Source organism: Bidens hawaiensis, unplaced genomic scaffold (genome assembly GCF_021521415.1).
Source record: "Bidens hawaiensis isolate Kalapana, Puna unplaced genomic scaffold, B.hawaiensis_p1.1 tig00057766_1, whole genome shotgun sequence".
Classification (NCBI taxonomy): domain Eukaryota; kingdom Viridiplantae; phylum Streptophyta; class Magnoliopsida; order Asterales; family Asteraceae; genus Bidens; species Bidens hawaiensis.
The window spans coordinates 10319-23538 of record NW_027500411.1 but is presented as its reverse complement, the minus strand read 5'-3'; the positions used below and the strand labels follow the sequence as shown (position 1 = coordinate 23538).

General features: G+C 34.3%; 1 pseudogene; it reads right to left on the bottom strand.

The window, feature by feature from the left end:
* Positions 1–2068: 2068 nt before the first annotated feature.
* On the bottom strand, positions 2069–6402 carry LOC143602011 (uncharacterized; annotated as a pseudogene).
* Between the last annotated feature and the right edge of the window lie 6818 nt (positions 6403–13220).

The following is a 13220-nucleotide window of genomic DNA, read 5'->3' as shown; positions in this document are numbered from 1 at the left end:
TATTTTGCTTCATTTTTTTAATCATTTTTATTAACAAAATATATATGCTACTAACATCATTTATAAGACTATGAGGAGTGGATGTCAATTTACTTATTATTTTGTAGTGCCATGTCAGCTCCACGTCATACTCCACTCAATTCCACCATCTTTCACAAATTCATGGAAATGGTCACCATTTCACCTATTTCCTTCATTCTCAAATAAAATAATAATATTTATATAACTAATTTAATTTAAAATAAATAAGATTAATTTAATACAACTAAATTAAAACTTAAATAAAAATAAAGTTGCATTCATTGAAAAAATAACAAGAAATACAAATTACTTAATTTAAAACATAAAATGAGGAAAAAAAATACAATTAAACATATTTTGCGGCGATTTGGGCTTGCAACACCTCCAATGCTCGTTTACGTTTTTCGTCTGTGACGTCGATGTTAGTTTGAAGGATTTTAAAGTCTTCCCTCATTAATGTCTCCTCTTCCAGCTTCCTCACCTCCTCCATCGTTTTTTCTCTCATTTTGAGTTTCCGCTCCTCAATTTTCGTATAGTCAGTGTTAAACGGATCTGATTTGTTTGACAATGATTCCAATTTATCCATCGTTAAATTCGATGACGAGCTTCCGGCCGCTCGCTTGCTTTTGTCCGCTCGGGAGGCGGATAGGTTGGTTTATGTCCAGGATGTCATCAACATCATTCATGTCGGAATCGTTAGAGATGAAATCATCGTCTTCGGATGTCATTGCGCATTTCGAACCACCAATAACACCACCACCATTAATATACTCGGCCCCGGTGGGCACCGCATGCCATTTCAGTTTATCCTTTAAAATGTGCCAACTTGCAAAATGAGTAAAATTTGCCTCTCGATGCTTAAGTATTTCTCTTGAGCTTTCGTCATAATGTCGTTATCGCTCCAACCGATTTTGGGGTTCTTGCATTGTTGTAGATACCGGTAAACCGTGCGGTTCGCCTACTCAATTCTCGCCACTTCGTGTTTATTTTATGACTAGTTTGGTATTCTTCACGGTTTTGAACTTCATGACACCGTTTAGTAATGGTTTTGTAAAAAGCAATTCGTTTTCGTGAGTTACCAAGAACCTAGACAAACAATACATGTTTACGTTTTGTGAAGATTTAAAAAAATTATTAATAAAGATATAAATAAACTTACGACATCCTCCGAAACGTCGACCCACACCTTTGCCAATGCTTCTAGCTCCGCATTAGTCAAATGTTGACTCTAAGGCCGGTCCGGATCCTTCCGGTGCGTCCTTTTTGTTGGTATTTTTGGTGGTATTTCGTTTAGATACTTTAGATGGTTGAGTGTCGAGTATCGGTTGAGTGCCGGGTATTAGTTGAGTGTCGGGTATCGGTTGAGAGTCGGGTATCGGTTAAGTGTAGGGTATGGTTGAGAGTCGGGTATCGATTGAGTGTCGGGTATCGGTTAAGAGTCGGGTATCGGTTGAGTGTCGGGTATCGGTTGACAGTCGGGTATCGATTGAGTGTCGGGTATCGGTTGAGAGTCGGGTATCGATTGAGTGCCGGGTGTCGGTTGAGAGTCGGGTATCGGTTGAGAGTACGGTATCAGTTGAGAGTCGGGTATCGGTTGATAATCGGGAAACTGACTTGCATCGAGCATCATTGGCATACCGGGTGCAACTCGTCGTTGTTGCACCCATTAGAATTGTGGAACTCGATGCCAAATAGGTGGCTCGAACCCAGGTTGATAAACGTCGTTTCCGAATGGATGTTGTGAGTTGTTTGGATTCATCCTAGGTAATTTTGTTTACAAATGGATTGAGTTAAGAGATCCATTGGTTTAAATGAGGTTTTATAGTTTTGAGTTTAGAGTTAATTTTTTTAACCGTTTTACAACGGCTTGTAAAACATTAAATGGTGATGGTTGGTAATGAAAAATACATGCATTTCAAATTGGATCCGTTGAGACTTTATTTGTGTTCTAAGTAATTAATATAACTTAAACTCAAATTTTAATATAACTAACATAAATTACACATTAAAAAAATAAAATAACTTAAGGTAAATTAAAAAAACACAACTAATTCATAGGTAGATCGTAAATATGATCAACTAAATCTGACTTAAGGAGATGATGTGTTTGTACGTCACGGAATTCTTCATAGTTTATTGTTCTTTGTTCATCGCTAGCTTCTTCTTGTGGATTATCCATTTCAATGTACGTACAAATCGCCTTACCTTTTTCTTCAATCATCATATTGTGTAATATGATACACGCATACATAACAGTTGTTAGCCTTTTTGGTTCCCAAGCTCGCGCCGGGTTAGCTATAATATGCCATTTTTTAAGCACACCAAATGCTCGCTCGATATCCTTTCTCACTGCCTCTTGAGCTTTTGCGAATACCTTACGTTTTTCACCGATTGGCGCCGAATACGAGTTTATAAACACGGAATAATCATGGTAAATACCTTCAACAAGATAATAACCATATTTATATTCTACTCCATCAATCTCAACAGAAGAATCAGGTGCAACCCCGCTTTCAAAGTCGTTGAATAATGGTGACTGTTCCAGAACGTTCAAGTCATTATTCGAACCGCCAACACCAAAATACGCATGCCATATCCACAAATCTTGTGAAGCTACTGCTTCCAAAGCCACTGTTGGATGACGATGATCACCTCTCATGTACTGACCTCTCCAAGCTGTTGGACAATTAAACCACTCCCGATGCATACAATCTAAGCTACCAATCATTCCCGGAAAACCGTGTTTAGATTCATGTGCTTCGTATAGTTATTGAATGTCATTCAAATTGGGTTTTCTCAGATATTGGTTTCCATAAATTGTAAGGCCCCGTTACCGGTACCTCACATTTGGAGGTTGGATTTACTCATCGACAGAGTTCTAATCATCAGAGTTAACAAAAACATTCGCGAAATATAAAAACTTTCATAAAACATTTCATAACAATCCAAAACTTGTCTTAAACGAACAACTTGTCTTTCAAAAACTAAGTAATTAAAACATAACACGTCTTGAGTCTTCCGATATCAGTCTCTTATTCGCTTGCCATGTGTACCCCTCAAGCTAGCTGCCTCATTCTACTTGCCAGCGTGCATACTAAAAGTCAGCTACGCTGAGTGAGTTCTAGTTAATCACATAACATACAAACATACATACTTTCATTCATACTTTAATATTTTATTCCATACTACTTAACTTCATATCTTACGTTATAAAGGGCATTACGCCCTACTTTCCTCGAGTATTATAAGGGCCCGGTTCCCTCTTACCTCGAGTATTATTAGGGCTCGGTTCCCTCTTACCTCGAGTATTATTAGGGCTCGGTTCCCTCTTACCTCGAGTATTATTAGGGCTCGGTTCCCTCTTACCTCGAGTATTATTATGGCTCGGTTCCCTCTTACCTCGAGTATTATTAGGGCCCGGTTCCCTCTTGCTTCGAATATTAGTAGGGTTCGATTCCCTCTTCGTTACCATACAACCATACATCATTTCACATACATACATATATCATGCATACATTATTCATAACGTTACAACCCGACAATACGTGCAATATTCAAAGATCGTTCACGTATTGACGAGCAAACATTTATATCTTTCATATAATCACATAATGCATGCACTTATCACTTAGGATAAATGTATTAACAAACACGTCGAGTATGCACACAGCCCCAAAAACATAACAAGGAATGGGGCTAGAAACTCACATGGATCCTGGTTCTTTCTCCGTTTATCGTAATTCCCTTCTTTAATTGTGCCCTGCTAACTGTATATAGGGTACACGTATTAATATTGGTTCTATGTATGAAGTAATTTGCAGTCATTGCAATACATGATACTTAGATTATTTATATAGATCCTAGTGTATACGGCTTTTAATTATTTAATATTCCATTTCTTTCTTTAACATTTTATTATTAATAAATGACTTTTAGATTATCTTAATATTATATTTCCATTTCAAAATCCCTAATCATGCTTTAGCATTTCTTTTCTTTTTCTTGAACTCAGATCTTATTGTAAACGAGCTAGGATGGTCTCCGGGTTTGATCAAGAAGTTTGAGCTAGGCCCAAGTGATTGAGTGTAAGGAGTAATGAGGCTCGGGTGGCATTTGGGCTTGGCTAAGCTTTGTGCCGGGTTTTAATATTAATAATTAAGGATACAAGGCCCAACCTACTCATTCTAATCCATCCGCTCGTTCTTCTTCTTCTTCTTCTTCATCTTTATTTCATTCATTTTCTTTTTGTTCCTCTACAGTCGATCCAAGGAAAATCGGGTTTCTGCTAGATGAAATCAATGCTCATTCAAATCGGATGTCTATTGTAATCGAGGTTAAGGTGCTCGATTACAGGTTGTAATCGATTGTCCATTGTAATCGATGTTTGAGTCCGTACACAATGTAATAGAGCTACTGTGCGCGTTGCAGTGAATGTAATCAAACTGTGTTTGTAATCGACTGTGATGTATGCGAGTTCAGTTTGTAAGTGTTTCAGATTTGTATGCGATTTTAATGTAATCGATTTTTCAAGTTTGTAATCGAGTTTATTTGTAATCGAATTTCAATGTAATCGACCTGTGGTTATTGTAATCGAGTTCGTGGGGCTCGATTACAATGTAATCGATTTGTCAGTGTAATCGAGTTGCTTTGTAATCTAGTTACAGTGAAAGTAATCGAACCCTGATTGTAAGCGAACATGAATGTAATCGAACAATTCTCATATCGATTAGGCAGTGTAATCGACTCCAGATGTAATCGAATTGGATCTGAGACGTATTCGAGTTTAATTGTAATCGATTCATTATGTAAGCGGGGCAGATGTAATCGATTCAGGATTGTATTCGACTTCTAATTGTAATCGATGTGAGCGATGTTCAGATTGTGTATTCATTTGTAATCGATTTTCAGATTTTGTATGCGAGTTCACAGTGTAAGCGATTTATGTGTATGTATTGTATTCGAGCCGTGTATTTTTTTTTTCTAAGTATTGTATGCGAGGATAATTGTAATCGAGTTCTACTGAAACCACCATTGTAATCAAGTTGGGTTTGGGGCTGGTGGGTTTTGGACTCCCAACCCACTGCCCGTTTGCTATTATTATTAATATTATTATTATTATTTTAACAACAATTCTTTAATATGATATTATCCTATCCCGCAAGCGCTTTCGTGGCCGTTTTCCGGGTAAGGCTTGACTCGGGAAATCACAAAGTTTGAATCTTTAATCTTAAAACATCCAAACTAGATCTAGGGTTTCTTTTAATGAGCCGTTCATAGTTACGAGTTTGTTAAGTTCCATTTTAACATCAAGTTGTTCGTTTATACCCGATCTACTCTCGTTTTATGTTTCAAGGCCAAACATTAATGAAAACATAATCTTTAAGGATCAAGAACATACCTTTTTGTGTTCATTTGTTGTCGTTTGGCTTGGTTATGAACTTAAATCCTTGGATCTATCTTATATATAGAAGATCTAGTAATAGCTAACTTGATTTGGTCTTGGATCTCTTTCTTTCTCTCTTGGCCGTTTATGTATAGTAAGGAAGGTGTGTATGTTTGGAGTATGTGTAGAGATTATGGAAAGGATGGAATGAGATTTAGGGTTTTAGGATGTCTTAAGGGAGTATTTATACCCCTTAAGGCCCATGGACCTAAGCCCATCTCACCATCTTAATCCATTTTAAGTCCATGATCCTTTCTATTTTTAATATTAGAATAATTATTAACACACAACAATCTTAACGAAATCTTTATTTAACTTTATAATTTAACATTATAATATTTAGGATGTTACATAAATCTTGATGACACACTTACAAAATTTGTACATGCTTTCTCGTGCAGTTCTCGCGGACATTCTCAAATACTTGTCCCATGCGTCGGATGTCATCCCGTACCCCATTTGACGTAGTGCAGCAGTGCATTTTTGGTAAGTTGTAAAACCTCTACATCCTCTCGCATCCATCGATTGTCTAAAAAATGGGTGGTAGGCTTCTAAATCTCTAGCTATCTTTATGAATAAATCTTTTCTCAAACGAAAACGTCTCTTAAACATTTTTTTCGTCATATACCGGATTTTTGCCAAAGTAATCAGCTACTAAGCGCTCGTGACCCGCTTCACAATCTCTGTTTAAAGCAGCTCTTCTTGTTTTCGGTGTCGAATTTTGGCCTTCTTCGGTTACTATTGCGGCTACGGTAGACACGATCGTATGAAAAAAAAAGCGGAACGACCGAACTCGAATCGTCATCGGATGAAAAATCCATAACAAAATTGAATTAAAGGTTTGAGTTAAGAGAGATTTGTAATTTTTTGATTGGAAAAAATGTGAAAGAAGGGGTTTATTTATATGGTTTAATAAATTATTTACTTAAAAAAATCAACTAATTTTTGGAATTATAAAACCTCAACAGTTATATTACCTAAAATATAGAATTTGTTTCTAGAAAGTATCAAATCAAACATATATAATCCACAATATAATCGGTTATTTGGACGGCAAATTTTCCATAATATATTTACCGCTCACCCACCCCAATATGAAGGGGGTGGTGCACACCGTTCTGCCGATAACCATGTAGTCATTTTCAACGGTATATTGGGAAGTATACCTTATAGTCTAATATATATTTTATTATATAATAACAAATCTCCGTCGTAGATCATCATCTTCACTATCAACTTCAATTTCAACATTAACATCCTTAACACCAAAATGCGGGTGAGTACTTGTATGCCTTAACTAACCAATCACGATATAATAAATAGGTAAGGATGATATTGAAGTTATGTAAGGCCCCGTTACCGTTGCCCTACATTGGACGTTGGATTTACTCATAAACACAGTTCTAAATATCAGAGTTAATTAAAACCTTCGCGGAATATAAAACTTTCATTAAACATTACATAATAATTCAAAAACATTTCTTAAGCAAACATTCATGTCTTTCAAAGTTAAAACATCAATTATAAAACAATATGAGTCTTCAGAAGCCAGCCTCTTATTCTTCTGCCATGTGCCCCGCTCAAGCTAGCTGCCTCATTCAACTCACCAGCGTGCATACTAAAAGTCAGCTATGCTAAGTGAGTTCTAGTTAATCATAGAACTTACAACACATTCATAATTACATACTTACGGTCATACTTTATACTTTCATACCTTCGTACATTATATACTTACTTACCTTCATGCCTTCTTTCTTTCATATTCATACATTGTGTTTCAAAGAACTTTACGCCCTACTTTCCTCGAGTATTACTAGGGCCCGGTTCCCTCTTGCCCCGAATATTATTAGGGTTCGGTTCCCTCTTACCTCGAGTATTATTAGGGTTCGGTTCCCTCTTACCTCGAGTATTATTAGGGCCAGGTTCCCTCTTGCCTCGAATATTATTATGCTTCGGTTCCCTCTTGCCTCGAATATTATTAGGGTTCGGTTCCCTCTTGCTTCGAGTATTATTAGGGCTCGGTTCCCTTTCGTTACCATACAATCACACATTACCATTCTTGTCCGTGTCTTTATATCATTCATACATATATACATACATATCTTACATGAATTATTCATGCATACTTTCTTTCATATATTCATTTCATACTTGCTACACAATACCTTCCTTAACGGTACGTGCAATATCCGAAGATCGTTCACGTACTGTCAAGCATAAAATCATAATATAACATAACTATCATATTCATCATATAGACATACACTTACCACTTAAGGTAAGTGTATTAACATTCACATTGAGGATGCACACAACCCCAAAAACATAACAAGAAAGTGGGGCTAGAAACTCACGTGGATTCTGTTACATTCTCCTTTAATTGGTATTCCTCTCTTTGGCTGGGCTCGGCTAACTGTACATTAATTACATGTATCAATGCTTATCCTAATCACATTATTTGTACTTCAGCCCAATATGGCTAAGTCTGGTCTATTCTAATGGCTTTATGAGGTATTGTATTCATAAGCATGGCCTTGTATTAGAATGTGGTTTACTTTGAATACAATTTTACCCTTAAACACTATTGTATTTGAGTATAAGGTATTCAGATACTTTAGTATTCGAATACTTTATATTCAAACACATGGTGCTCATTTCTTTCTTTCCTCATGCATTTGAATAATCGTCACTTGCTTAATCTTTCTTTCTTTCTCTCTGTATTCGAGTATTTATATATGTATACGAACCATCATGTATTCGAATATATATTTCTCTCTCTCTCTCTATATATATATATATGTATGTATGTACGCGAGTCATTATTGTATTCGGGTCATATAATGTATTCGAACATGAATGCTTAGGTTTGTATTCGATTGATCATCTTATATTTGAATCATCTAGTGTATTCGATCATAGGCATTGTATGCGAGTCTCTTAATGTATTCGAATATACACAATGTTTCGAATTCATACATTGTATTCGAGTCCCTATATTGTATTTGAAATGACCTTTACAAGGCAATGTATTCGAACAGTTGTATTGTTCGTGAAGCAACAATGTATTCAGTTCATACAAGGTATTCGATCGTGTATATTGTAATCGAGTCATACAATGTATTCGAACCTGTGTATTATAATCGAACCATACAATATTCGAACTTGTGTATTGTAATCGATTCATACAATGTAATCGAATGTATGCATGTATTCGAACCTTTCATTGTAATCGAGTGATTTGTTATGTTCACTTCTTTTGTTCTCTTTATCTAAAGGTATTTTAACATGGAAACTTCTATTATGGTTCCATACTAGCCCGAAACCATCTCCCAACCCATCTAGCCCAAGATCTAGTTCGGCTAATCATAAAGCTTCGACCTTTCTCGCTTTTAAGCTAGATCTAGGGTTTTCTTTATGAACCGTATATATCCACGAATTTGTTAAGTCAATTTTTAACATCAAGTTTATAACTTTATGGTTCATTCATACCTGATCTACTCTAAGGCTAAGTTTTAGGGCAAACCGTTCTTAAAAATGTAACCTTTAAGGATAAAGAACATACCTTTTCACGTTACAAAGCTACTGTTAGCTTCGTTCTTGCTTGTTTAGTCAAGTTTTATCAAGATCTTGGTTTGGTTTGGCCTTGGATCTCTCTCCTCGGTCGCGGCCGTGAATAGAGAGGTTTATGTGTGTGTTTTAGAGTGTGTACAGAATAAGAAAGATATAAATAAGGGATTAAGGATTTTAGGGAGGTTTAAGGGAGTATTTATCACTTCTTAAACCCATGGACCTAAGGCCCATCACCACCATTTAATCCATCTTTCATTAATCTTAATTAAATATTCACACACATTAAAATAAACGAGCATCAATTCCTTTTATTTATTAATATAATATTTAGGATGTTACAAGTTATCATAAAATGATTATTAAACTATATGGTTCACTAACTTTATTGATTAAGAATAAGTTAATAACAAAGATAACAAAACTAAAAAGTAAACATATGAAAATAGTAGGGAATCAATTGGATTAGGGTTTACGGTGACTGATTGTGTTTATAATGGACAAGATAGATTTTGATTAAACTTTCAAACGGTAAGGGTTTGATAACCTACGATTTCAATTAAACTAAAAAAAAACTTCAATTAAAAGAATACCTTAGATAGAAGACTGAACTTATGATTGAAGAAGAACTGCATTGGCAATTAGGGTTTTGGATGGTGGTAGGGAATGAAAATGATTATGACTGATAAAGGATATCAAATAATATAGTACTTAAAGTTACAGGTTTTTGGGTTAACGGGGCACCAAAACCCACGAGAATTAACACTTAAAAGGGTAGCTGGGTATATTAAGTAATAGTTAATGATTAATAAGGAAATGATCTACATGACATCTAGGTGACATCCTATGTGGATAACCTAGGTGAATGCAATGGGGACACATTGTATTGCTATAATATATTAGTAAGATTTCTTAACCAACAAATGTTGACTATTATTAATAATTAGAAATAATAAAGTCAAAAATCAATCATCATAGTAAACATATAAGAATCGTAGTTAATTAAACAATATATTTTAAGAAAAAATAAGGAATTTTCTTAATCAATTATATGAAATATCTTACTAATTTGAAATAACCAATAAGGTTAATGTTAAAAATAAAGTCATAATCAACTGTCAAGCTCATCTAGTTGAATACCATATGAAACATGGTATTGCTTTAATAGGATTGTAAGATATGAAGAAAGTTATTTTTGTTAAACCTCATAAATATAGACATAGTTTTATAAAGTAATCAAATTGAATAAAGCCTATACAATAAAATATTATATTTAGTATATAAAAAGACTATAAATAACCTATAATAAAAATATATATATATATACCATATAATATAACAAATCCGCGTATAATTATAAAATCATTATTTACAAAATCCGGACAATACTGCTTGGAACTACCAAAATTACACACGCTTTAAATTTGAATTTGAATTGCAATCATATGTTAATTAAGGGGGGAAACTGTTATTAAATAAAATTGACTAATCATTACATTTTAAAAACCAAATCGATAAAATTAAATGGTGGTCAAATTATAAGAGGAAACAACATCATAAATACAATTATTTTCAAATTTAAAATGTCTATAAATAATTAAATTCTAAAAAAACATATAGTAGGTTTTAATTTACAATCTTTTAATATAAATGAGGTTTTAATTTACAAACCTTTTAATATAATTGACTAAATTAAAATTGCAGCAAAAAAAATAGGTTTTATTTACAAAGATTCTAAAATTCCAATTAAATTAAATTATTTTATATTATATAAACAATTAACACAAATTTCAAACAAATATTAGGTAAATAAAAATGAATAAAATACAGAAAAATAGAAAAATCAAGAATTAACATACCTGCGAACACATATATGATGGAGAATATGAACATTTTGAAAATGGTGAAGACAGTGATCGTATCTGCATCAATTGGTCGGAAAAAAAAATTAGGCATGTTTATATATTGAGGAAGACGAAAATCATTACTACATCCATTGGGAGGAGAAATTAATACAACAGATGTATTGAAGATGACAGTCTTCGTTGACGCACCAATTTCATGGATAAACAATTTACGAGCAGAAGTTATTGTAGAGAAGGCGGTCATGAGTGTAAAACAATAATGGCCAGATAAACAAATTAGGGTTAATAGAGCTGATAACAAAACAACGGGTGTAATATTAGTGGGTATCGGGTTTAAACATAAATGGGCCACGCCTCTTTTGGATTTAATATTTAGAATAAAATTAATAGTGTATATGTAGAATTAACATAAATGGAAACATGGTGAGTTGGATGTATATGTGGATAGCCTAGTTGATTGCCATGTGGACAATTGTAATGCTTAGGGAATCAATTGGATTAGGGTTTTACAGTGACTGATTGCGTTTATAATTGACAAGACAGATTTTGGTTAAACTTTCAAACGGGAAGGGTTTTGATAATTTACGATTTCAATTAAACTTAAACAAAACATCAATTAAAAGAATACCTTAGATAGATAGAAGACTAAACTTATGATTGAAGAAGAACTGGAGTGACAATTAGGATTTTGGATGGTGGTAGGGAATATCAAATAATATAGTACTTAAAGTTCCGGGTTGTTGGGTTAACGGGGCACCGTTTTCATATATTTTTATCTCATATAAAAGCCCTCTTTCAATTTCACAGATTGAGGGAGTTTCGGTGGTTAATTTGATCCCGACCCATTTAAGGGCATATTAGTCAGAATATTTGACTATTCGACTTCTCCATCTTCTGGTCAAAACAAGCTTTCGGAGCATAAAACTTTTTGTTTATTTTGAAATTTTGAGTGTACTAGTCAGAACCCGATTCTCGAATTGAGTTTAGATTACAAGCTGTACCAGCTCGTTTAAATCGTAAAAATATCATAACTTGAGTTTTGGAGATGAGTTTAACCCGATTCTAGCGGCTATGTTTTCATTTTTAATTCTAGTTTACAGCCTCAAATTCCCAGGTCAATTCATGTCAGATTAGTCAGCGCGTCAAAGTCTCGGAACTCGATTATTATTCTTATTTTATTGTTTAGCTCACAAATCATTAAGATGAGTAATCGCTCCCCTACTTTACAGATTTTAAAACCGTTTGGGGACTCTATGCGTACCTACGTTGTACTCATTTATTTCATTTAAACTAGAAACTCATGACCTGTTGTGTTGAAATATTAATTGTTACTTGTTTACTTGCTTACTTGTTTATTTTATCACATTCGGAAAGGTCCATCAGAATTCTAGTATCACAGTATGATCATACGTCGTCTTAGTAGCCAAAGACCGATTCGCTTGGCAATGGTCAACTAGCATCATTATTTGTATTTATTTCGTTTTAGTAGCCAAAACACGATTCTATAGGAAATGGTCAAACGCCACCAATTACTTTCTCTTTATTTAATTATTAATGGCCACAATATTGATTTGTAGTTTTTCTCCTTATATTTAGTGTCAAAAGTGGTGATTACACTTACTCAACCACCTGTTGACAGATGTATTTATTTTATACGCACATTACAAGTTATCATATCGTGTGAAGTAAATGATAAGATCATTTAGAAAAGACCCTATGCTATTTAATAAAAAGATAATTACGTTGGTTTTTTTTCTTACTTTGGAATATTGGTTTATTATGGATTGCTTTGTAATTGTTTGAAACATCGTGTACTTGGTTTGAATTTTACTAAATAAATTAGATATTGTCATAATAAATTGCATGATAGTGTCGTGTGATTTGTGAACCAAAGGTTTACACCCTGACATTTCCGCCGTAGGTTGGGGTGTGACAACCTTCATCAAAAGCTTACTAGCATCATCCTTAATGGTTAGCAAATTCTGTTTCATGTGAATCTCGCATCCACCTTCTGTTGCTTGACCAAGATTTATGATATTGAATTGTGGGTTTGGGATGTAGTAAACATCAGTCAACAGACGCTGCTCCCTTTTTTCACCTTAACTAAAACCAGCCCTTTTCTCTGAATATCAATAAGAGATTCGTCTTTGAACTTCACATTTCCCATGACTCGTTCATTCAATTCATACAAATACAATTGATTACCCGTCAGTTAATTTGATGCTCCGTTGTAGAGATGCCAAGCATCTTTCTTCGTTGGTTTAGTTTTGAAACGCTTTGGAATCACCCTGTCTTCGTTCAGGAAAAAAACATTTTTTGACCAC